Genomic DNA, 24,225 nt, shown 5'->3' on the forward strand with positions numbered 1-24,225 from the left:
TCCGTATTTGGAAAAATATAGAAGAACTTTATGTTGTTGTTATTTTAAAGATGGCTCATCTGGCGGAAGGAAGGAGATAACATTTGTCGAGAGAGCCCCCTCTCTCAAGGATTTTGTGAGACAAGCATTAGTACCTCAGTTGGTCAAGGGAAGGTTCACGGGTTGGTTGCATCAGAAGGACCAACACGGAGCTTCACTCTGGGTCAGACGGCGCTCCTCCCTCTATGCCACAAGCTAGGATTCAGCCACCTTTTCTTTCAGACGCAGAAAGGGTGTCCGGGATGAATTGGATTCTTGGGGGAGGCAGAGCAGGTCTGGTGGCCTTTCTTAACCTCTCTTGGGTTCCATCTGCCTATCTGTAACTAAGGTCACAAGCACTGCCACTCACTACCTGGGGAAAGAGTGCAGTTTCCCAACTCATCAAGTCCGCAGAGGTCCCCCCAAGAGGAATCCCGGAAATGCTGACCTCTCCTTCCCTGTAAATAGTAGGCTGTTGTTGCTCTTGTTTTTTCTTCGTTGACCGAGAGACTAAACCAGTCAAAAACAGTTATGGGCAAAGGGAAAAGATAACCTTTAGATTGGGGGGAGGGAGGAGAGACTTCTTGGGAAGTACAGATAAAGAGGTGTCGTATAGGATAGCCCCCATCCCTGCTATCTCTGACCGCGTTCCTGCTCCATGGCCCTGAGACTAATGGTGGCTGAGCAGGTCTGCTGCAATCTAGATGTAAACCAGGTCAAACCTGCTTTCAGGCCCTAGTGAAGCACCGTGGTGGTGGACGGCAGCACCTCAGGGCTGGCAGTCCACACTGAAGGAATCTAAAAGGACACTTCATCACAGAGTCCTGCACTTACGACCCTTTGTAGAGAGCACAGAAGCGAGAGCTGGTGCTGGGATGTTGGTCTCAACCTACAATGACCCAATGTCAGGAAGTCCTCCCCACTGAGCAGACCCGACAGTTCTAATCCCGGGCACCTGTCATTGTAAACAGTCCAGGCAGAGTGACAGAGGTGCTGGCTGGTGACAGGCAGGGAAGGGATCCTTCAGACAGTCTACTCGAGGTCCCTCAAGAACCGGGGCCAGAGGAGACTCCTGAAATATAAGGTTGTGTGGAGAGCTATGTTACTGAGGAAAGGGGCTGCCGTTCTAAATGTACTTACACTTAGGGACCAACACGCCATGCTCAGTTTTTCCTGACAGGCTCCTGATGTCCGGTTCAGCACGTGGCCCATGGAGTAGCCTAGCACAGTGCCCCTATGGGCTTTCTCACAAGTTACTGTGAATGAGTCTGCAGGGTTCCTGATCTCCCTAGTTCTCACTTTCCTCGATCATAAAGGGGGCTAGTAATGTCCGCCCTTTATGGGGCAGTTGAGGACTGAATGAAGCAAGCCTCTGTATTGCCCAAGACTTTTCCTGGTATGCCATTGCTGCTTAATAAACGTCAGCTCTGGTGATATTTATGTGATGTTTCTCCCGCTCACGTTAATTAGGCTGGTTGTAACATATTAAAAGCAGCTCTAACGGGTAGGACTGTATTAGCATTTCCTTAATACACCTATTACCTTACATCTCATAACACTCAGGAGATGTAGTTGGGTAACAATACAGTTGGGGAGATAGACTCAGCACAGGAAATCACTTACCTCATGTGTCCCAGGCAGTGTAGACCAGCTGAGTCACCGCAAGGGATGGGTGGAGCGATGAAGGTACCTCCCTTCCCCCCTCCCCAGCTGCAGACATCTCTGAACCTCCACTACTGTCACTCTGTATGACAGGAAGGTCTGCAGTTCCTCTGTGTGGTTGGATGTATGACCCCTACTGAAGCCCATGCAGGTGGCCATGGTAACCTGGGAACCACCGCTGGGGACCAGCAGTGCCACGGTACTGCCTTTGCACTTGGGGCTAAGGTGAGATGAGGACGGACTGGACAAGAGCCCGTTTTCATTCACTCAGCTCTAAACGTACTCTGATTTAGGGGTTGTTATTGATTTTGTGGCGGTGGTGGGGAGAATCCAGCCCAGCCTGGCAGCCTTCACAAGGACATTATGTTTTTGAAAATGATCTGTGGTTCTGAAGAGAAATCCGAGGATGCCGTCTTCAGCATCCTTCATCTGAGCTCCCTCTGAATGTCAGTGTGTGTGTGTGTGTCTGTGTGTGTGTGTGTGTGTGTGTGTGTGTGTGTGTATGTGTGTGTGTATTATCTGTGCTTCCTGGTCTGTCTGGTCCTAATTGCTGTGCCCCTGGACCTCTGTGCCCCATGAACTTCTGTGCCCCATGACCTCTGTGCCCCATGACCTCTATGCCCCTGGACCTCTGTACCCCTGGACCTCTGTGCCCCTGGACCTCTGTGCCCCTGGACCTCTGTGCCCCTGGACCTCTGTGCCCCATGAACCTCTGTGCCCCATGAACCTCTGTGCCCCATGACCTCTGTGCCCCTTGACCTCTGTGCCCCTTGACTTCTGCACCCCTTAACTTCTCAGTGTTCTCAACTATGCAGTCATGGTCAGGCAAGGTTCTGACCTTTCTCGTAGGGCTGCAATGAAGACTAGAAAAGACGACACCTGTAAGGTGCTCAGGACTGGGGCAGGCCATCCTGTGTATTGAGTATGGTACAGCTATTGTGATGGCAGAATAAAGCCAGCTCAGCCAGGGGTAGAGGACGTTAGCTTCTATGCCATGTGTGGGCCTTCATGTGGAAACACCGAGGAGCATGTTTGAGGAGCAGAGTGTGTTGCAGGAGGGAGAAGTGGGATAAGAGATTGCAGAGGTCGGCTGATGTGTGCTGGGATTTGGGCCTTGCCCTACACTTTGCTGGGAGCCATTAAGTGGTTTGGATGACGGGAGTCATCGGGTAAGAGAATGTCACAGACTGGATTTGAGACACTGTACAAGGCTGGCTGCAGTGCTGCAGGTGGGCAGGTGAGGGTGTGGCGGTTCAGAGGAGAGGATGGCTAAAACTTGTTCTGAGGACAGACTGTGACCGAGGGCGATGAATTAAACAAGGGGGTGAGCGACGCTGGCTTGTCCTCTTCTGCCGTGTCTGTAAGGTGAGGGTTGAGGCTGTTTACAGACTTCCTTCCTGCCAGTCCACTCTGGGCCATTTTCCCCAGGATACCAGCCCAGTCACAAACTGGGAGTGCATGGAATTCTTGAGGTTTTATTTAGTTCACTCTGTAGAGCTTTGTTTGTCTATAAGCTTCCGTGCCATTGACCAGACATTAGTACCGCCGTTAAGAATAAAATTAGAAATGGGGCTAACATCTAATGTTTAGCAGACCAGTATGACTTGCTGGGCAAGATCTTTTGAGTATGTGTGAATACCTATGCCTGCGGGCGTGCGTGCCTGCGGGCGTGCATGTGAGGGTGGAAAAAAGATGTCTTCCTCAGTTTCTACCCTATTGCTGTAAGACGGGGTCTCTCCCTGAACCTGGAGCCTGGAGCTCACTGATTCAGCTAGACTGTCTATCCAGAGAGTCCCAGCTTCTAGGCTTCAGAAGAATTGCGATTCTCCTTCCCTCTGCAAGTGGCAGACATCCCCGGTCTGCATGGTTTAAGAGAGATTTTGGAGAGCGTCCCTGCAGCCAGGCTGATGAGTCGATGGAAGAGCAGCTGCTGTGCGGTCGCTTTTGACATGAGCAGCTTCTGGCTTCCATGAACGGAGTCTGAAAGACCTTACAAACCGTGATGTCATCGGCCAGGCAAAGTAAATAGCATCTGCGAGTGACGGGGCAGGCTGGGATGGGCTGGGGCACTGTCAACTCATTTACACAGCATCCTGTGCTAAATTCTCAGGGATTAGAGAGAAAGACGGATTTTCTCATTTAACTGAAGCACGCAGGTAAACATGGTAATGCTCTCCTAAAGGGGAGAAAGAGTGTAAATCGTGGTAATAGGATAGACCAATGTGCTGAGCATCGGTAATTAGCTGTGGTTTCCCAAGACCTCCCTGGCTGGAGGCAGCAAGATGAGCTCCGGCCTGGATAATGTCCCTCGTCGGTTCCTCAGAGCAAGTGTCATGCCTTTGGCCTGGCCTCTTTCTCTTTGGGCAGTGTTCTCATCACATCTAGGTGGTGAGGCTACAAATCTCAACCCCTACCACCCACGAATACCATTCTCCTCCAAGAGGTTGACCTATCTCCTCTACGAGTTGAGAGATGGCTCCGTGACCGCCAAAGGCTGTCCCTTAGGCATGGCGGGGGGTTGGTCTACCGTACCGAGCCCGCCGTTAATGTTGTCATATCCGAGACTTTCAAAGCCGTCAGGAAGTTAGTTATTTGTTAAGCCAAGGTGATCGTTAGCCTAAATGAAGTTGCTCAGAGAGTAGCGCACTCATTAGGCAGAGAGGGGCTGTAAGGAGCTTAGCTCTCATCATCTCTTAGAATAACTCGAACCTTGGCTAGAAGGTTGACTTTCACCTTTGTGCAACAGCAATCAACCTTTAATGAGTTGAAGCACTTTGATTTGTGATTACAGTACATCAAGGCCGTGAATATGCATGACGTTCTTAAAGCCCCCACATCGGATCTGCCTCGGCGTCGCTGAAGCCGCCTGTCCAGCGAGCGCGTCTAGAAGCTCACAATGAATATGGATACGGCGGATTATTTATAGAACCACTTCTATTCCCATCCTTGGTCTTCACAAAGTTATTTTTGAATTTACTGTGACCTGATTTTTAATTCCGGGGAAGAATGCTTCGCTGCCCCGCTCCCTCTTTTAAGAGTCTGAGTTCCGTCAGGGAAAAGGGGCCCTTTTCAGCCGGTGAACGTCTCAACCACTCTCCCACTGGCCGAGGAAATGACTCTCGAACTCCAACGAAGCCTCTTGAGCGTGGTCCCGTGCCTCTCTGCTCATCGGGTGTCCTGGCAGCATTTACACATCACCAAGAAATTGATGTACATTGGTGTGTCTGCATTGCCACATATGCCTGCCTAGAAAGCATACGGTCCCCTCTCAGACGGGGTTGAGCATCAGCTTGGGCCAGCATTAGTCTGGCTCTCTCGCTCCTCACCTTGCATAGAGCTCTCCTTACTTTCCACCATTAGAGCATTTTTAAAAATCAAATTTGTGTCACCTACAGACTCTGGAGGGACGTGTGTTTTCACCCAGATGAGGAGAGCCTGGAGCAGCCATGTGTGCCTTCCCCTCCCGCTCTACTATTTCCGGATTTCACCTTCCCTCACAGCCTGGTGTTAGAGATCAGGAGGGTTTGCGTGGCAGCCCAGAGTCTTGGCTACCAAGAGAGGCTGAGTTTCTCATAAGAGCAGCATCAGCATCTCTTGGGAATGATGGCCTCCTGGGGCTTGAAGCCCATGCTCTGCCCAGGTGGTTGGTAGTGGATTATTCTTCAGCCTCCCAGCTTGTCCCCATGTGGTGGTGAGTTCGGGTACAGATGGGAAGGAAGAGCGAGAGCGTCTGTCCACGCTGTCTCCTCTGCCGGATTCTCTGTGGGATGGATGTCTGTGTATCCAGCTGCGATAGACTTGAAATGTGAATTTTAGTCCCAGGCTTTTTTTTTTTCCTTGTCATGGCCGCCACCGTGGAATGGATCCAGTTGGGTTTTCAGGGAGATCCTTCCATTCTAAGGGAGAGTGGTGCCGTTCACATGGCTGGGGAGAGACAAGATACCCTATCTAGTACCCACTTATCCAAATCGGGACTCAGCCGCTTCCTCTGTAGATGCAGATAATCAGTTGGCTTCCCTTCCCCATTTTTTTTTTCTAGAGATTCCCATCCCCTTGCTTGCCACATGAACTGTGCCTATGAGGCATTTCCAAGAGTTAACACTGTATTTGGCACCGGGGCCTGGATTATATCCCAAATGTGGTATCTCTGGGACTTAGTTAATAAGGTTATGTTTATATTACCAGGAAGAATATTAAAAACCACTCACCCCCCCCCACACACACACAGCTTGGAATGTTACAGCAGCATTGGTCCCGAGGCCTAACAGAACTGAAACACTTTATTAATTTCCAAACATCTAGGTAGGACGGTCCTTCCTCTCCCCTTTAGGATTTAATGATGAGAACGGGCATTTGTGAAATTGACTGAGCACTCTTTGGGGAATGCTTATTAAAACCCTAACATCATCGCAGAGTTCTGTAACACTTTCATTATCAGCTGTAATCTTATTAGGACTGTTTTGTTTCGTAATCTCCACTTCATCGGTGTGTTGGGCGGGGCGGGGGGGGGGGGAAGGTTGCTGGCACGTGTCACGCCTCTGCGCTGACACTGCCCTGGTGCTGCTTTTGTTCTGACAGAATGATTCTTTCCATTTCCTGCCAGTCAGACCCTCGCTCATGTCACTCAGGGTTGGCCACTGTCTTGCTGATGGCTTTTAACACCCCTGGGCCAACTCAGGGGGCAGCTGCTTTTATGTTTGTCTTGGTTTTTCTCTCCCCACCGGACTACATCCTAAAAAACGCCAGTGGGGAATTTTGCATTGTGAAACAGAGGTCAGTTTGCAAAACGCATCCAGTTTCGAAGCTGATGTCCCCATCCCGGCGCCTCAGTTCACAGAGTTTTATGTACAGAGACAGAGGTACCGATCCATTTCTAGGTGAATAGTCAAAGCTTGGGGAGGCTTTCTAACCATGCTAAGCCTCCACTTCCTCGTTTCCAGAGGAGTGGCTTGTCCATCCATCTACCTACTCTGTACTTAGTGACTAGGATTAGGTGCAAGGCCCAGGTCTTGCTCTAAAAGGAGCAAGGGTTTATACTGATCCAATGGTGAACCACCATGCTCTTGGCTTCAGGCTGTCCTGAATGACCTGCTCCACTGTGACAGTGATCACATGGGCTTTTGTTGGCCAGAGAACAAAAGGAATTTATACAGCTGTGCATTTATTAAAGTCATGGGTAGAGACATGGGGGTGGGGCAGTTGAAGACAACCTCTGCTGTGGGTCTCCTGTGCTGTCTTTTGATGTTCTGTCTGCTGGTGGTTAAGTGGTAATATCCTGATAGCCACAAGGATATCACATTAGACAGAGGTGGGCACTGAGTAGCTACCAAGGGGCTAAAAGTAGCCCAACATTTTTAATAATCCAAAGCACTGTGAGAGCTGTGTAGATATGTGACGGCAACAAGATAGAATGCCTGCTCTGGTGGAGTTTGGAATCTGACGAGAGGGGAGCGGTAGCCAAGGCTAAAACAGAAAAGTAAAATGTGGGGGGTATCAGGTTCAGTGCCTTGAAAAATGTTAGGATGGGAAGAGAGGAGATAGGAAAAGCAGGGGTGCTTTCCATTTGGGAGTGACGTGTTAGGCTGGGCTAGGGATATTCTCGCTGAGAGGGTGAGTGTGTACAAAGACCTCACCGAAGAAAGAAGCTTGTCCTAGTTAGGGTCACTAGTGCTGTGACGAAGCACAATGACCAAAAGCAAATCGGGGAGCATAGAGTTTCTTTGACTTACGCTTCCACATCACTGTTCAACACTGGAGGAAGTCAGGACAAGAGCTCAGGTGGTGCAGAGACCATGGAATAGGGCTGCTTACTGGCTTGCTCCTCATGGCTTACTAGGCCTGCATTTTTACAGAACCAAGAACCAACATCCTAGGGGTGGTATCACCCACAATGGGCTGGGCCTTCCCCCATCAATCACTAATTATGAAAATGCCATACAGGCTTACCCACATGGAGCCATTCTCTCAATTCAGGCTCTCTGATCTCCAGTGACTCTGGCTTGTGTCAAGTTGACATAAATCTTGTAGCACAGAATCTAAGTGGGATGAGAGAGTTGACTGTGTCCGGTGTGTGTGAGGAACAGCTGGGTCATCTAGGGGAAGTGGGACAGTAAGGAGAGTGGCCAGATACAAAAAACAGGTCTGACAGGCAAGGTAAGGACTTTTGACTCTGAGAGAGATGTGGGGGTCACTCTGCCTGCTCTTCAGAACATTCTAGAAGGAAACAAAGGGAAGAAGCAGGGAGACCATTCAGATGTCACGAGACTTAATGTCGCACAGGCCAGTGTTTCCAGAAGCAGACCATGGGGGTGGCAATGGGGGCCAGGGGATGCTTTTTGTAAGGTAGCTTGGTGGGTGTGTCCTTGAGGAACTCTGATGGGGTTCAGCCTAGAAGCAGGCTGTGAGGAAAAGGCTTGTGGTTCACCTCAGGATGTGGTTCCACATCGGGCGCACACCTGATGGTGGGCTATATCCATGTGCCAATGAGAGGGAAAGTCTCAGTTGAGCCTCAGTCCTAGTTAAGCTCAACTCAACTTGTCTATGGGAGAGTTGTCAGGGGGAGCTGCAGTTGAGGGGTTGCCTGGATCAGGTTTGCCCGTGGCCATGTCGGTGAGTGATTTCCTTGATTGATAACTGATGTGGGGGTGGGAACTATCATTGGCATGGGCTGTATAAGAAAGTAAGTCAGTCTCTCTCTCTCTCTCTCTCTCTCTCTCTCTCTCTCTCTGTGTGTGTGTCTGTGTGTGTGTGTGAGAGAGAGAGAGAGACAGACAGACAGACAGACAGACAGAGACAGAGAGAGACAGAGGGGGGCAGACAGATAGACAGACAGGCAGACAGAGAGAGAGGCAGGGAGGCAGACGCGTAGGTGAACAGACGGATAGATGGATGGATAGATGGACACAGACAGAACATGAAGCAGAGCCAGATGACAAGCTAGCAAGCAGCAGTCCTCCATGGTTTAGGCTTCAGGTCCCTGCCCTGAGTTCCTTGGGTCCCTGCCCTGGCTTCCTTCATTGATGAACTGCAATGTATAAGGCGGAGTAAACCTTTTCTTCCTCAGCATTGCTTTTGGCCAGAGTTTTATGACAGCAACAAGAAAGAGATCTGACACACCAGGGTCATTAATTGGGTCTTAGAATTGAGAGGTCAGATACGATTGCCTTGGGAGCAGGTATGGGTAGAGAAGCAGGGGCCTTATGACTGAGAACCAGGGTGCTCTGACTTGAGACATTTAGAAACTGATGTCACCCAACCCAGCACTGATAAATGGAGCAGGGTCGGAGGGCCATGAAGGGTTCAATGGTGTCTACCAAGAGCAACAGCCGTGCACATGTTACTGGCCATTGTTGTTCAACAGACCGACCTCTGGCTGCTCATGTGGACTAAAGGGCTCTTTTCAACCCAGTTCAGACACCAGACGGAAAGCCCTGTCAAAGAAGACAACACACAGGGGAAGAGGAGAGTCACTGGCCTGAGGCCATGACCGGCACCACTCGGGCTGCTGAGGCCCTGTGTGCAGTAATGGCCGTGCCCATTCTATGGTAGGCTTCCCTGTCGCCTGCAGACAAGTGGAGACTTTCTGGCTCCTCCTGCCCGGGTGGCAGCATCTGATGATTAACACTTGGAGGAAAGTGACCACCTTCTCTTCGAAGAAGCGCAGGATGAATATGCAGAGCCACTGGGCAGAGAGTGGCTACAATTCCCCGCATCTGACGTAAACCCTGAGAGTCACAGGAAGGTGATGGGCACACACCAATGGTGGCACCCAAGAAAGAAGGCTTTGTAGATGGTGACGGGAGGCTGCCAACTGCCTCAACGGTAGACAGCAGCCCATGCCAACTACCCAAATACACGCATGTAGTCGCTAAATGTTCAGAAAAACACACTAGATGTTCACGCATAAAAACTGGACATTCGGGCTGGAGAGATGGCTCAGCGGTTTAAGAGCACTGACTGCCTTTCTAGAGGTCCTGAGTTCAATTCCTGTTATAAGTAAAGTCAAGGTGATAGTAGCCATAGTGTAGAGAACATGTTTATAGTCAATAAAACTAAGGACGGGACAAACGGTCAGAATAGACGAGAGGACAGGAAAAGCTGCTTAGCTGCTTTGGCTTTCCGAGAAGCCTCAGAAGAGACAGGAGGAGCACTTCCTGTTATGAGCCAGCATCTATAATATGACACTACAGGTGGCCCCAGCTGCCTCTAATGTCCCTGTATCGTCCCCTCAGTACGGCAAGCATGGTGCCAGGTTCAGGGGCTGCATGGATTTTGGAAAACATTTTCTGACTATTAAGAAGTCCACAAACAAGACTGTCTGCATTCTGTTAAGTTTAGTTTATCCTCCTGGGGTCTGTTCTAAGCAAAAAACTTGAAATTAGGTCAGGGACTTATACAGACACATACCTATCAACGTCATTTATAAGACAGCATCTGTAATACAAATGTAGCCAATGAACTATTATGGTGGGTTGATTTTGGTGTTACAAGAAAATGGGACTTTACGGGACCTTTTGCATTATGCTTCTAATGTTGTGAGAAAACAGAAGAAGTCAGAATATGGTGGCGTATGTGGCAGGCATGGACCCAATTTTGTAAACGGAGACCGTCAGTGTGGATGTGAGAGAGAGAGAGCATGCTCAAATGTTTACAGTGTGGGTTTGCGTGGCCTTCCCTCCATGTCAGAAGATGTGAAGACTTTAGATGATCTCACTGAAACTCTACAACCAGGGTGGCCAGCATTGCCTCCAGGTTTTTTTATGGATGCCTTGGGTAGACAAAGACCTTTGGGTGCTTACCTGAGATCACAGAGATACTAAGGAGTAAAGTTGGGTGGAACCCAGTTAACAGGGATCTAATCTCCTGCTCCGTGTTACCTTTCAATAAAAACGTGCTAATCAGAAGAAGGGGAACTTTATAATCTCTTTCCTTTCTCTTCCCACGGTGCTGGGGATCAAACCCAGGGTCTGATACACACCAGGCCCGGGCCCCATCACTAACCTGGGACCTAAGACCCAAGATGTCCTTTAAAATCTAACACTGTTGAAAAGCCACAGCCCTATGAGTGGCTTCTTCCCCGCCAAGTCTGTTGAGAGCTTTGTGCATCGCCCGATACCTGCATCAAAGTAATTGCATGGGTGTTCCCAAGTGGGAGCCAACATGGGCTCTAAATGATGCAGAGACCCCGAAAGGGGGAAAAACAGTGCAGAGAAGACAAATTGAACCCCGTACGGGTTGGTGCCTGAGCTGTCCCCGATGGTCGCATGAGGACAGGCTACAGCAGATTATTTAGTTTGGCTAACCAAGGTCATTCTACATGAGAAATAAACCACAGAATTGATGGATGAGCCCTTGGCTCTGTGGCTGGAGCTTCTGACTCCCTCATTCACACGTTAGATACGGAGCTCGTCCAAATGAATTTGCAGTTTGTGTCGCTCCATTTATTGCGTTTCATAAACCCAGAGCCGAGTCTGATGGGAAGACCCAGCTCCCCTGTGGTGTCCAGTACCTTGGGTCCTTTGTTCCGTGGCTCTGACCAAAAACAAGGGTGGGGGCTGTTGCAGGCCCAGGTGATCCTTGTGGAGGGATCATATGAGATCTTTTCAAAATGCTGGTTCTGTCCCGGGAGGATAGGAGGAAAGGGAGGAGGTATGAAATGGCAACCGCCATCTTAGGGGCGTGTCACATGGGCTGGAGCTGGGGGTGTCACATGGGCCTGGAGCTGGGGGTGTCACATGGGCCTCGGAGAGATTCTGGAAGGGAGAGATAGGACTTAGCATGTCTTCATCACTTCCTAAAAAAAGTAAGTGTGTCTTACACCCAAGCATAAGGCAGTGCAGGCTGAGTTCAGAGAAAGACATCCACACCCTTGTCCTCAGCTCTCCACACTTAACACCCACTCCTCGGATTGCTGCTGGGCCACGCCTTCCTGCCTCTGGCACAAGAGACACTTCCATTCCCTTGTCTAACTTACGTGGTGGCCCAGTCGGCTGATATAATGCATCCTGAACAAACAGTAATGACTGAGGTCTCCTTGGCGTGGGCAGGAAGAGAAGCCATCTCTGCAGCTGACTCGATCCCCATGGGTGCTGATGCTGTATGAAGAGGCTGGCCCAGAAACTTGGCCTGCTTCTGGGGATGCACCGTCTAAAACAGGCCAGTTGGCGTATCAGGTGCACGGAAAGCCAAACCTCCAGCATCCCATGAATTAAAGAAGCAATTAGACCCTTCCCCTTCTGCCCAAGAGTGAGTGGTGTGCTTTTATTATGACGGAGGGAACATTGCTCAGGGCCCTTGGTACTGTCTTCAGGGGCAGAGAGTAGATATGGTGCTGGGGACTGGAGCTCATCTTGGGGTTGAAAGAGTCTGATGGCTTCTCTACGGTTTGTGGTGTCGTCCCTTACCCTGTCTAATTTCTGCACTATTAAACCTTCCTCTCCTAACATATCCTTAAAGAGAAATAAATTACCTGCACCCTGTACCCATGGCCCTCAGTATTATTACCACTAATGTAACTTCTCCGGGGCGGCCAGGCATTGTTCATATTTCATAGTCTTTTGCTCCCCCAAAGCTATGTTGAGCCATCAAGTACTCATGGTTACTATCCAGACCTTATTTGTTTTTCTCTCTCTGCTGGCTGTACCCAAAGGTTTGAGGCCAGAATTAAGCATGGGTCGCGTGACTACTTGGGGCTTCCTCTCTACCCCCATTCTGCCATTTTGTTAATTGGTTGTTTCATCAAAGGAAGGCACCAAGCATGACTTACAAACGAATTCTGAGGATCGTCCATGATGACAGCCCGTTATGGGTCTGGGGGGATGCCTGGGCCTTGCTTCATTTGTTTCAGATGACTCTGGAGCACTTGGATCTTGATCCCTCCCTGGAGTGGCTGGATGTTTCCCCTCCATTGCCTTCTCCACGCAAGGGCTCCACCTCCCAGTTACAGACATCAGGAAACTGGATACCAACGTGCTGCTTCCCTTCCGTCAGCATCCAAGGCCTGGCGTCACTTCTAAGGCCTGTAGCAAGCCTGCTTCTTGAAGCATCCTCACTGCCCGTCTCCTCTGCATCCTAATTGGTCTACCTGCCCCCATCCTTTCATGGAAGGAATCTGAGAAGTCGGTTCCTTGATTAGAAGCAATGCTGTGCAGAATAACCATGGTGATGGACGAGACACTCTCCAGGTCTACCAGGAGCTTCAGAAAACACATCACATGCTAAGAAGCCAGATACACTTCCAGAGCTGGCGTCGTCAACAACTGCCTCTGTAGCCAAGGAGATCTCATGGACTCATAGTAATGGCTGTGTATTCTCAACCCCAACACCAAGCTTCTGTCCCTCTGCCCTTGTCTTGTGAGGCTGGAGGAGCGCTACTAGTGGTACCTTGTCTGGTTTGGTCCAGGACTTTGAAGACAATCTCTTGTGTCTTTCTAAGAAGTTGCTGATGGCATCCCAAGACAAATATTTGGAGTGACATGGCACTAGCCATGGATTTGCTATCTAGTCATGGAATCTCTGTTTAGTCATAGAGTCGCTGTCTAGTTATGGAGTCACTGTCTAGCCATAGAGTGACTGTCTAGCCATATATAAGTTGCTGTCTAATCATGGAGTCTCTATCTAGTCATGGAGTCACTGTCTAGATATGGAGTCACTGTCTAGCTATGGAGCCACTGTCTAGCCATGGAGTCACTGTCTAGCCATGGAGTCACTGTCTAGCCATGGAGTCGCTGTCTAGCTATGGAGTCACTATCTAGTTATACATGAGTTGCTGTCTAGTCATGGAGTCATTGTCTAGCCATGGATTCACTCTCTAGCCATGGAGTCACTGTCTAGATATGGAGTCACTGTCTAGCCATGGAGTCACTGTCTAGCTATGGAGTCACTGTCTAGACATGGAGTCTCTGTCTAGACATAGAGTTGCTGTCTTGCCATAGAGTCATTGTCTAGCCATGGCGTCTCTGTCTATCCATGGAGTGGCTGTCTAGCCTTAGAGCTGTCGTCTAGTGAGGAGTCACTGTCTAGCATGAAGCAGCCCCCTACCAAACATCCTGGAGGATGTGTCCATGATGAGAGCGTTCTGTGACTGTGTGTGGGGTGTAAGTGTTGTTTCTCTACAAACCCCTCCAAGAAGGTTGTGATGAGGGAGAAAAGGCACTAGATAGATGGTCGAGGGTGGGGAGAGAGCCACAGTTGTCTTAGCTAGGATGAGGTGACTCAGCCCTGGATCTGGGCAGAGGAGGGGTCTGTACTGGCGAAGGCTGTAGATTCCCTGGTAATCCCTGGTAATCGCCTTCATTTTCTGTGGTGCAGAAAAATTTGGGCTCTCAGTGGATTTGCTTGCACACACTGCTGTCCCCACACGTGCCTCTTTAGAAGACTCTGTCCCTTGTGACTTATCAGGACGGAGCACTGTATATTTCTACCGCCTATCTTGTCACAATACCACATTCGTTTTGTTTTCAATTACTGGGATGCACATTGAAAGGCCTTATCTGGCAAAGACAGAGCTTGCACCACCTCCCCTGCGAGCTACCGCTCTGCCATCCCGCAGGGATGCTCCAGGTGCCGGCCTAGCACATCTATTTCCTGCCCCTCAGCCATGGCCTCCTCCGGTCAGCCTGACATCATTGTGCTCCATCATTTAATCATACGCTGACCCCCACTGTGGTCAGATTACAGCTCCGGAAGACTTTCTTTAGTTTTGTGTTTTATTAAGACACAGGAGCCTCACGGGCCCCTAGACAGAGCTGTGATTGCTACAGAGCTGCGAGGTACTAAAGCCATACAAGCTAATTTGTCTGCTCTGTTTCCTGAGTTAAAAAGAGGAACTCGATAATTAAAATCATCTCTGAGACACCTTGTGTGCCAGAGACAAAGAATCAATGAGGAGGATTTCCAGGGGTCCCCCTGTGGCAATGGAACTAAAGGTCTCCCCCTTGACAGTGGGACTATAGGGTTGCTATGGCCACCCTACAGAAAACATGACTCCTGATAATACAGCCTTGCCTGGGTGAGAGCAAGTGGATGCTCCTGCCTCGCCCTGTCTGTTCTTGCTCCCTCTCCCAGCAGAGGGCGTCCATTCCTTCCTTCCTCCATCCGGGTTTTACCACTGACCTCTGTCTGGGCCTCCTGCATTGTTGTTATGTCACCTGCTGTGTTGGGTGCTGAGATGTGATGGCCAACAAGACACAGGGTGATGACACACTGTGTGCCCTATGGTTCTGCTCTAGAAGAAAATGAACGGGCGTCCATGATAGAGAAGAAGATGGCATGGGGACTGAGTGATGCTTCTGGCACATAGGGTGACCCCTGGGGTACAGGAAGGAGCCAAGGCAGAGGATAACTGGGCTGGGGGAGGGGCAGGGTTTGGAGCTCAGAGGGTCTCTGGCTCAAACCTCCCAAGACCCTGAGTCTCTAGGTAATACAGGAAGCACTGAGAATGGGCTGAAGGGCTATAGAAGGCAAGCAGGCACACAGGCCAGGGATCTTGGTTCTCAGGCATATTGGAGCTGGAGAGATGATTCGGTGGTTAAGAGTGCTGTGCTTACAGAGGACCTGGGTTCAATCCCCAGTCACAACTCTCTGTAGATGCAGTTCCAGGAGATCAATCTAATGGGTCTTCTTGTCTCCACAGGCAATAGGTACCTATGTGGTATACAGACCTACATGCAGGTTAAATACCCATACAAGTTGGGAGAGAGCGAGAGTGAGAGAGAGAGAATGAATAAGCAGGTTGTGTTAGGGGTCTGTACCTTTAATGCTCTTTTCCGAGATGCATTTTAGCACAGCATCCCTACTGGTCTTAATATTGGCTTGAGGAGAGTGCCATCTTTGGTGTCATCTACTCATGGACCAAGACATTGATTTCATTCGGAGGTCCCCAGTGAGGAACCTATGACTTGTCCTGCAGCCTATAGAAAGAGCTCTTTTATCTCCTGCTGATGAGCATGAACCATACCAGGTAGCATGTGCAAGGGTTAGCTGAGCTACACTTGTGTCGAAGCTGTGGCAAAAAAGGCTTTCCCATGCCAGGAGTGTGGATAGTACACGAGGGCCATTGAAGCACTCCTATGCCGGGCTGGGCTGCCTGGCTGACTCTGCTGGCTACGTGACGAGACTCCTGTCTACCACCATGCGTTTGTTTGGCTTGTGTCCTAAACACAGCTGTGTGCCCTTGGGAACAAGCCAAAGCCCAGATGCTCAACGGAGATTGCCTACTTTATGTAATAATTAAGGGAAACAAGACTGTGTTTTAGAATTGGCAGCATCTGTTCTTGTCCTGGGACTCGTCTTTACCAGTAGCCGCTGAGGCCACCCCACTCCCCACACCCCCACTGCCCATGACAATCTGCATCAATCACAATAGAAGCTAAACACCAGTAGTCGTCAGTGCCATCTTATTCTGTCAGTCAGGTTGAGGTAAGCAACACCCAGGGCCCCTTGCTTTACAGAAGGGAAGCTGAGGTACAGCTGGGGCAGGTGACATGGTCCAGACCCCCAACTGGGAACAAATAGAATGTGACTAAGTCCAGGCCACTGTCACCGTCAGCTGCATGGAGACCTTAGTACCTACAGTATTACTTACACACACACACAGACATACACATATACATACACATAAACACACACACATATACGTACACATACACACACATACATATACATACACACATACATACACATACACACATACATACACATACACATATACACACATATACACACATACACACACATACACACACATACACATACACACATACAACACATACACATATACATATACATACACATACATATACACACACAGACATACGCATACACATATACATACATATAAACACACATATACATACACATACACACACATACATATACATACACACATACATACACATACACATATACATACACATATACACACACATACACATATACACACATATAATACACATACACACATACATATACATACACACACATACATACACACACATACATACACATATACATACATACACACATACACACTCAGATACACACTACCACCACCACCACAAAGACTCAGTAAGGACAGACCGTTTTTAGTCTTCTTGTTTGTGGTCTCTAGAACATCCTTACACGCTGAATCTGCAGCAAAGATCCCCAAGAACGACGTCTAAGGTGACCCAGGTGGCAGCATCATGTGTTCACATAAGGCATTACCTGTTCTTTCCATGGGGAAGGCTAATGGCACCCTTATCCTTGCTTGAAAGCCACTGACATAGAGAACATGGTGCAGGCACCTTAATCCGCAGACTTAAGAGTTGTTCTTCAGACCCTGAGTAGCTCTTCACGCCGGGCCTCTGTGGTTGTTAGCGCTGGTTAGTGACGTCCAAGAGTGTCCGACTGAGGAAGATGCACTGACCTTATCAGCTCATCCTGTTGACACCATGGTCACCTCTGCTGACCAGATAGGGCTCTACAGCTCAGGGCCTTTTGGTTGAGGTCTTGAACTAGGCCAACCTGCCACACTGGTCAGAGAGCTGGGTCCAACCATCCAGGACTTCCTAATCGAGGTGAAACGACAAAGCACAAATGGCAGTGCTGTCCCAGAGGCTGGTGTGGGGAGGAAGGTCACTGAGACAGGGGCACCCAGAGGGCGAGCAGGACAAATGTGGCCATTGCCTGTGGAGTCTTCATCAAGTAGATCTGTCAGCTCTCTTCCATCAGGCATGGTGATGCCACTTAGCATGACCCAACTTGGAAGAAGCTTTGAGGATTGGAAACACTGACCAAGCTCCCTTGAGCAACTGATGGCTGAGTCTTTGTCCTGGAAAAGCTTCCCAGACAAGGAGACGTATATTTTCGTTTGTAAGGAGCAAAGAGAATTGAGCTGGAAGAGAGCATTTCAGATAGAGGGACGGGCAAGAGCTGAGGTGTGGTGTGTGGGCAAAGATGCTGGGGGCTTGTTTATTATGAGGGAGGGATGTGTTAGGTGATGGAGAGCCACAGAGCTTAGGACTGGAGAGCTTCGCTTTTAAAACCTCACATCACAGTCGATGGTGTCCCTCGAAGGATGTGAAAACACAGACGAGGCCTGTGCTTTGTACGCCTTCTCTCTACACAGAGAGACTCTGGTCTTGCCAGTTGGGCATTGATGAAAGCCAGCATCTGTTTGCCTGAGCCCTGTGCTGAAACATCATTTTCAGAGTGTCCTCACTAGTGGCAGATTCGGCACCAATGATGTTCAACAGATGAGTGCCTTGGGTCCTGGACCACTTAAGGGGCACGTCAACTTCATGGCCTGGTCCTGTCTGCCATACCCTGAGGTCTCCTGGGGGATAAAAGGGAACCATCAAGCAAATCCTAATCAGATTTCCCAGGCAAGCATCTGCCCAGCCTGATTTAGATTATCATACATTATCCTCAGCTCAGAGAACTTGTGATGGTGGCAAGATTAGCTCATGCTTTGCATTTGCCCTGGGAGTTTACACAGCAGCAAGCCTGTTGTTTGTCAGCGAATGCTCCACAAAGTTTTCAGCTCCCATGGGGACCATGCCTCAGAGTCTGCTCAATGTTTTATTCAAAGATAGCAAAGAGGGGGGTGTCAGGCCAAAGGCAAGCTGGAAGCTTTGAGGATTGAGAAGTTGCCCCTGGGGCCCTCCCCAGTTTTCCATCATTCTCTGAGTAGAATCCCAACATTTTATAGATCCTGAAGTAGGAATTTGAAAGAGACCTACATAGTGGGTATAAGCGTTGTCTTGTTGCTATGACAAAATGTCTGTCAAAACAACTTGAGGAAGAAATAGGTTCGATGGGCTTGTGACTTGAGAGGATGTACAAGTACCGAGGTAGCTGGTCACTTTGTATTCCCAGTCAGGATGCAGAAACAGGAAGAAATAAGATAGGGCAGGCAAAACAAACAAACAAACAAAAAAACAAAAACAAAAACAAAAAAAACCCAAAAAACCAAAACCAAAACCAAAACAAAACAAAACAAAAACAAAAACAAAAATCCCAAGTCCCACTCTAACGGACTCATTTCCTCCAATGAAGATCTTCCTCTAGAGATTTAAAAATCTCCTAACCAACACACCCAGTGGGATCAAATGCCCAAATGAGCCTCCAGGGGATGCTTCATATTCTAACCACATCTATCCCATCTTGCAAAAACAGTTCATTTTCCAACATCTCACTTTTTAGCAGTCCCAACACAGTCTTGGAAGACTGAGTCTTCTGAGTTCCATAGTTCGGTCGTATTCAAGATCCTCATGTTTCCACTCCAACTGAGGCTGTACTTTCAAATCTTCATACAATGGCCTCTCAGGGATTCCTTGCTGGGACACTAACCTTGTCACATATCGCTTTCAGGAACCTCATCTAGACCTTCCAAGACCCCCTTACTCTTGGAGCTTTCATGTCTGCAACATCAGTACTATGGGAATGGCACTGTTAAGCTCTTCTGACACCTTAAGAAGTTTCCTGGACCCTTCAAAAACGGATTATGCACCTTTGAGGTTGAGACTGAGAAAACATTTACCCAAGTAACTGCTTTTGAGTAGTCAGTCCCTTCTGCCCATTCTTAGTTCAGGTTCTTTCCTTTGAAATGAATCTGAGTGTGTACTAGCTGGGGACTTTGATAGGGAGTGTCTTATCCTTGGGAAACATCCTGTGTCAAGTACACTGTCTCTTCAGTTGTGCTAATCTCCTTAACAATTGCAACCACTTCCTAACCTACCTTCTCTGCACTTTAACTTGCTCCTGTTATTTTCCTCACCAAACTGCATATTTTCAAACTTTGCATTATGCTTGTTTCTCTCTCACTGTAAACATGGAGAAAAGCAATGAGCAGTAACCATGCCACAGCCTGAAGGCTATGTGTGTTGAAATTTCTTCTGCCTAACGAATTCGTCCATTACATCTGAATTCAACGTCACATAGATTTTCAGGATATAAGTGAGCAAAATGCATCTAGGTTCTTTGCCACAATGTAACACAAATGGCCACCAGCTTAGTTCCTAATAGCATCTCTGTGCCCCTCCAAAACCTCATCTATCTTGCTAATCCAGTATTTCAAATTCTCAATAGATGGCCCAGGTACTGTTTGGAACACCCCAGGACTTCTCTACCTTGAAGCTCTAATCTCTTTTGTGTTTCTTTTGTAAACCAGTTCCAAAATCTATGAGTCATACGGTCAGGCTTATTACAGCAACATCCCCACTCTTGGTACCAATTTATATATTACTTACTTTTCTCATTGCCATGACAAAATACCTGAGCAAAGAAAGCAACTTAAAGAAGAAAGGGTTTATTTGAGTGTATGGCTTAAGGAAGAATAGAGCCGGTCATGGAAGAGAAGGCATGGTAGCAGGAGCATGAGAGAGACTTGTCCTATTGTATTTATTGTGAGGATGCAGAAAGCAGAGAGGAAAGAAAGTTGGGCTATAAAATCTTTTTACAGTCCCACAACCTGTAACCTGTTTCTTCCAGTGAGGCTCTCTTTAAAGGTTCCACAACCATTGCAGATAGCACCAGCAGTTAGTGGCCAAGTCTTTAAACATGCAAGCCATGGAAGGCTCTCCACAGTCAAACCACATAGAAGGCAGAACCATAGTTCCCCATGGCCTGGTGCATCCAGTCTTCTACCTGATTGCTGATTGCTGTTTGCTGACAGAATGAAGGACCTTAAAGCAGATTCTTTGCCTCATACCCATCCTCAGAGACAGGCAATGCTGTTACAGTGCTTATAAGTCTTTCTGTTATGTTTTAAGACAATCTGTCCTTACCAGTTGTGGTGGCTTAAATAAAGATGGCCCCACAGGTCCACAGGGAGTGGCTCTATTAGGAGGTGAACCTTGTTGGAGCCTCACTGGGAGAAGGCTTTGAGGAATCAGAAACTCAAGCCAGGCTCAGTGTCTCTCTCCTCCTGCTACCTGCTAATCCAGATGTAGAACGCTCAGCTTCTTCTCCAGCACCATGTCTGCCCATGTGTCACCATGCTTCTTCTCTCCATGATAATAGACTAAACCTCTGAACTGTAAGCCAGCTCACAATTAAGTGTTTCCCACTTTAAGAGTTACCATGGTCACAGGTCTCTTGACAGCAATAGAACAGTGGCTAAGACACTAGTCCCCACAGATTTCTAGCTTATAGTACACATACCTCTATTTCCTTTTCCCATATGCATGCTCATGCTGTCACTTCTTCCCAGAATGCTTTACTTTAACCTGATGGAGACTTTCCTTTGTGTTTTCAGTGGTGTGGGTGGACCCAGCATAACCCTCATCCTTTACTGAGATGTTGCTTCGGTCAGTTGGCATCCTAGAGTTCCCACTCTGTTTGGATCGTATTGGAGTCATGCGTGTGGTGGGTATCCTAACGTAGAACTCTGTGTGTGTGTGTGTGTGTGTGCGTGTGTGCCTGTGTGTGTTATTACCTCTATCTCTCATCTCTCCTCCATGCCAAGCTTAAGACCTCACTTGCAGGAGATGCATGAGGTTAGGTTCAATTTCTAGCTCAACTTGTGGGGCCGTCCACTTGTCATGAGCTCTTCACTTTTGCAATGTGAAGACTGAGACATGAACAGTTCACTGCTGGTTCTTCTCCATCTTCCTGGAACCCGAACCCCAGGGGTTTCTATTTCGAGACTTCATGCATCAGATAGTGGGGAAGAAGACAGCTCAGGAGAGGGAAGGAAGATCCTCTCAGCTCTGACCTGAATATTCCAGAACTGATGACTTTCCAGGTTCTCTTTAAGACAAGGGGAATGTGCGCATTTTGACCACCACTGGAAGTATGCCCAGGGGACATTGCGCCAGGGAATCTCCTCAGGGGCTCATGGGGAAATATAACTCAATGTTTTAAATGTGGCGATGCCTTCGAGTAGGCATTCCTATGGTAATAACCTCATAGCCACCGAGGAGAAGACAAGTGAGCTATTGAGGTAATATGCCTATTATTTTAAAGGGTAAAAATTTCCTTCTCGTATTTACCCACCCATCCTCATTGTCTTATTTAAAGTGACTGAGGACAGGCACAAACATTACTATTGGGAAGGGTAATATTAACCAGTAGTGTCATCTTAAGCGCGCATCTGTCTTTTTGCTGTATGCATATACTGCACTCAGCTTGGCAGGCATTAGCATATGCTGTTTGTCCAAGGGGCAAAGCCTGTGGGAGGGTTCAGAAATGAGTGAGAGGTAGGCTGCAGAGCTGGGCTCTCCCCTGTGTCATGTCCAAGCCACTTGACCGTGTTTCCCAGTCAGTTCAGTCACCACGCATTTGCTATATGAATAGCTACTTTGTAGCATCCTTCTTAGCTCAGAAGGGATGGCCCTGTGATACTTTGTTGCTTCAGACTAGTGATGGCACAAGAAGCATCAACCGGTGACAGGTAGGACAGAGTGGGGGTTAGTCTGTAAGGAGCAGGCAGCCCAAGGGTGAGGTGGCCCTGCCTCTGTTTGGTTCTTACAAAAGCCCTGTGAAGTAGTTGGGAGTCGGAATAATCTCCCCTCTTTGGCAAAGTCAGGGCCTGCCAAAAGTTCAGAGCTTACAAGCTATTGAATTGAAGTCCACTTTCAGCTCTTGTTACTGGATCTTGGGAACAAACTTCAGTCGGTCTCTGCGAGGCAGGGTAGAACGAGGCATTCTGCCCAATCCTCTGCACAGTTTAGGCTGCTCTACATGGCGGGGGTGGGGGGTTCCTGAGTGGTGGGAGAAACAGATGATGGGACCCAGGACTCCGGGATGCTCTGATGAAGGGGAAGATTACAGATGACTCCTGCAGGTCAGGCCTCCCTGCAAGTGTGGAAGTCACCCTGTGGGGGTGTCTGTGTAAGTTAGCTAAATGGCACTGCAGACCTTCTGAGGGGGAGCAAAGCCTGTGCCTTTTCTGCAACGAAATTGGAGTATAAATCAGGCATTCTCCAAGGACCTCAGAACCGCCTTTATTTTTAGATCAAATGGGGAAGAGGGGCAGAGCAGCCACGTGCTTTGTTGTCATGTTGCATGTGGCTAGCATCTGAGCCCTTCCTTTCTTCAAAGCCCTCTTTGGATCTGCTTCTGAGGAAACCGGGGCTGGATTCTGCCTTTTTGCCTGGTCCCGTCTTTATAATAAAATCTATTTTTAATATAGGAAGAAAAATAATGCAGGAGCTTAAATAGCTCACACAGCCTTAGAAATATCCCACCCCCCCACCCCACCCCCAGACAGCCTCTTCTTAACCAGCCTGGAAACAGAAGCCCCTGTTCTCTACCCTGCTCATCATTATTTTCTGAGGAACTGCTCTTCGGAGCTGGGCGCTGTGCTAGTCCCTGGAGATGTCGGTCAGATGCTGGCTGAAGTCATACTCAGCACGGTTCCATTAGGTTCAGACACAAGATTACCATTCCTTCAGCTGTGTTGACTCTGGAAGAAAAACAGAATCAAGAAAGTTTGTCGACTAGGGTAGAGGTGGGGCAGGGGTGAGGAGGAGATGAGGCAGAGGTGGGGCAGAGTAGGGCTGAGGTGGGCAAAGGTGGGGGAGAGCAGCAGAGGTGGGGCGGAGGGAGGCAGAGGTGTAAATTCTAAACAAAATAAAGCCCTCTCCCCTTTCATCCCGAGAGAGCCCAGAAGTGGGCGGCATGGTGGGGTCCCAACACTACCATGAGCAGAGAGTCGATGGTTGGGCAGGTTTTAGACCCTGACAGTCACATCCTAACAGGGGATGAGTGGTGGGCAGCCAGGCACCAGGCAGCTTTGCAGTGAAGAGGCTATGAGGCGGTAGAGGCCCCTTGAAGCCAATAAGGCCTCACAGTGAGGAGGAGAGCAGAGAGAAAGGTGGCGCAGGGCGTTCCCGGGAGACCGACCTCATCTCTGCTCTCTGCCTGGCTTTGGGTGGGACTTGCGGATGGACACGCTGTCAGAGACCTCTCCGCCTGTTGGCCTCTCTTGCTAACAGGATGCTACAATAGCTCTTTCTCTTTTCTCTCTGTTTGAAGGAGCCACAGATTGTTCTCACGGTCTTGTGCCTACATCCACAGCCGTCCTTTTACCTTAATTAGGAGGCAAGATCTCGTTTAAGTTACCCAGGCTGGCCTTGAACTTGCTCCATAGGCCAAGCCTGTTTGAAAACCAGTGTTGTCCTGTCCTGGCGGGAGCCGCTTCGGACTGCGCTTCAAGAGAATTTTCAGAGCCAGTGCTGGGGAGCTCTCTGCCTCTCGGCTCAGAGTCCGTTGACATTTCTGTGCAGTCTGTTACTCTAATGTGCCTCCATTTCAGTGGGGGTTATTTTCAATTCATTAACTTCAAATAAGTTTGTTCTAGAATGCCTGCCCCCAGCCCTGAAGTTTCCCCTCTCTGGCCTTCTTGAGCCCCAGACCACCTAACCTTTCCTTGTCTGTTTTCTCTTGAAGTCTCTCTAGACTATCAGGCCTCCTGGCTGTCCCCTCCTCCCCAACTTTCTTACCCCTCCCCCCTTTCTCCTTTCTGCCCACACTGAATGCTCTGAGTCCTTCACTCAGCTGTGACCAGGAGCTGTTTCCAGGGAAGGGGCCTCTGGTCTCTCACCCAGACCTCTTTGAAGA

General features: G+C 48.8%; 1 protein-coding gene and 1 pseudogene across 1 annotated transcript in view; both read left to right on the plus strand.

Annotated features, from left to right (window-relative positions):
- Spock1 (sparc/osteonectin, cwcv and kazal like domains proteoglycan 1) overlaps positions 1–24,225 on the plus strand; it is a 480,143-nt gene that overhangs the window by 268,782 nt on the left and 187,136 nt on the right. The gene's annotated exons all lie outside the window — the stretch shown is intronic.
- Positions 1–24,225, plus strand: part of LOC134482665 (non-histone chromosomal protein HMG-17-like) — a 53,229-nt pseudogene continuing 29,004 nt past the window's right edge.

The sequence above is a fragment of the Rattus norvegicus genome, chromosome 17 (genome assembly GCF_036323735.1).
Source record: "Rattus norvegicus strain BN/NHsdMcwi chromosome 17, GRCr8, whole genome shotgun sequence".
Classification (NCBI taxonomy): Eukaryota; Metazoa; Chordata; class Mammalia; order Rodentia; family Muridae; genus Rattus; species Rattus norvegicus.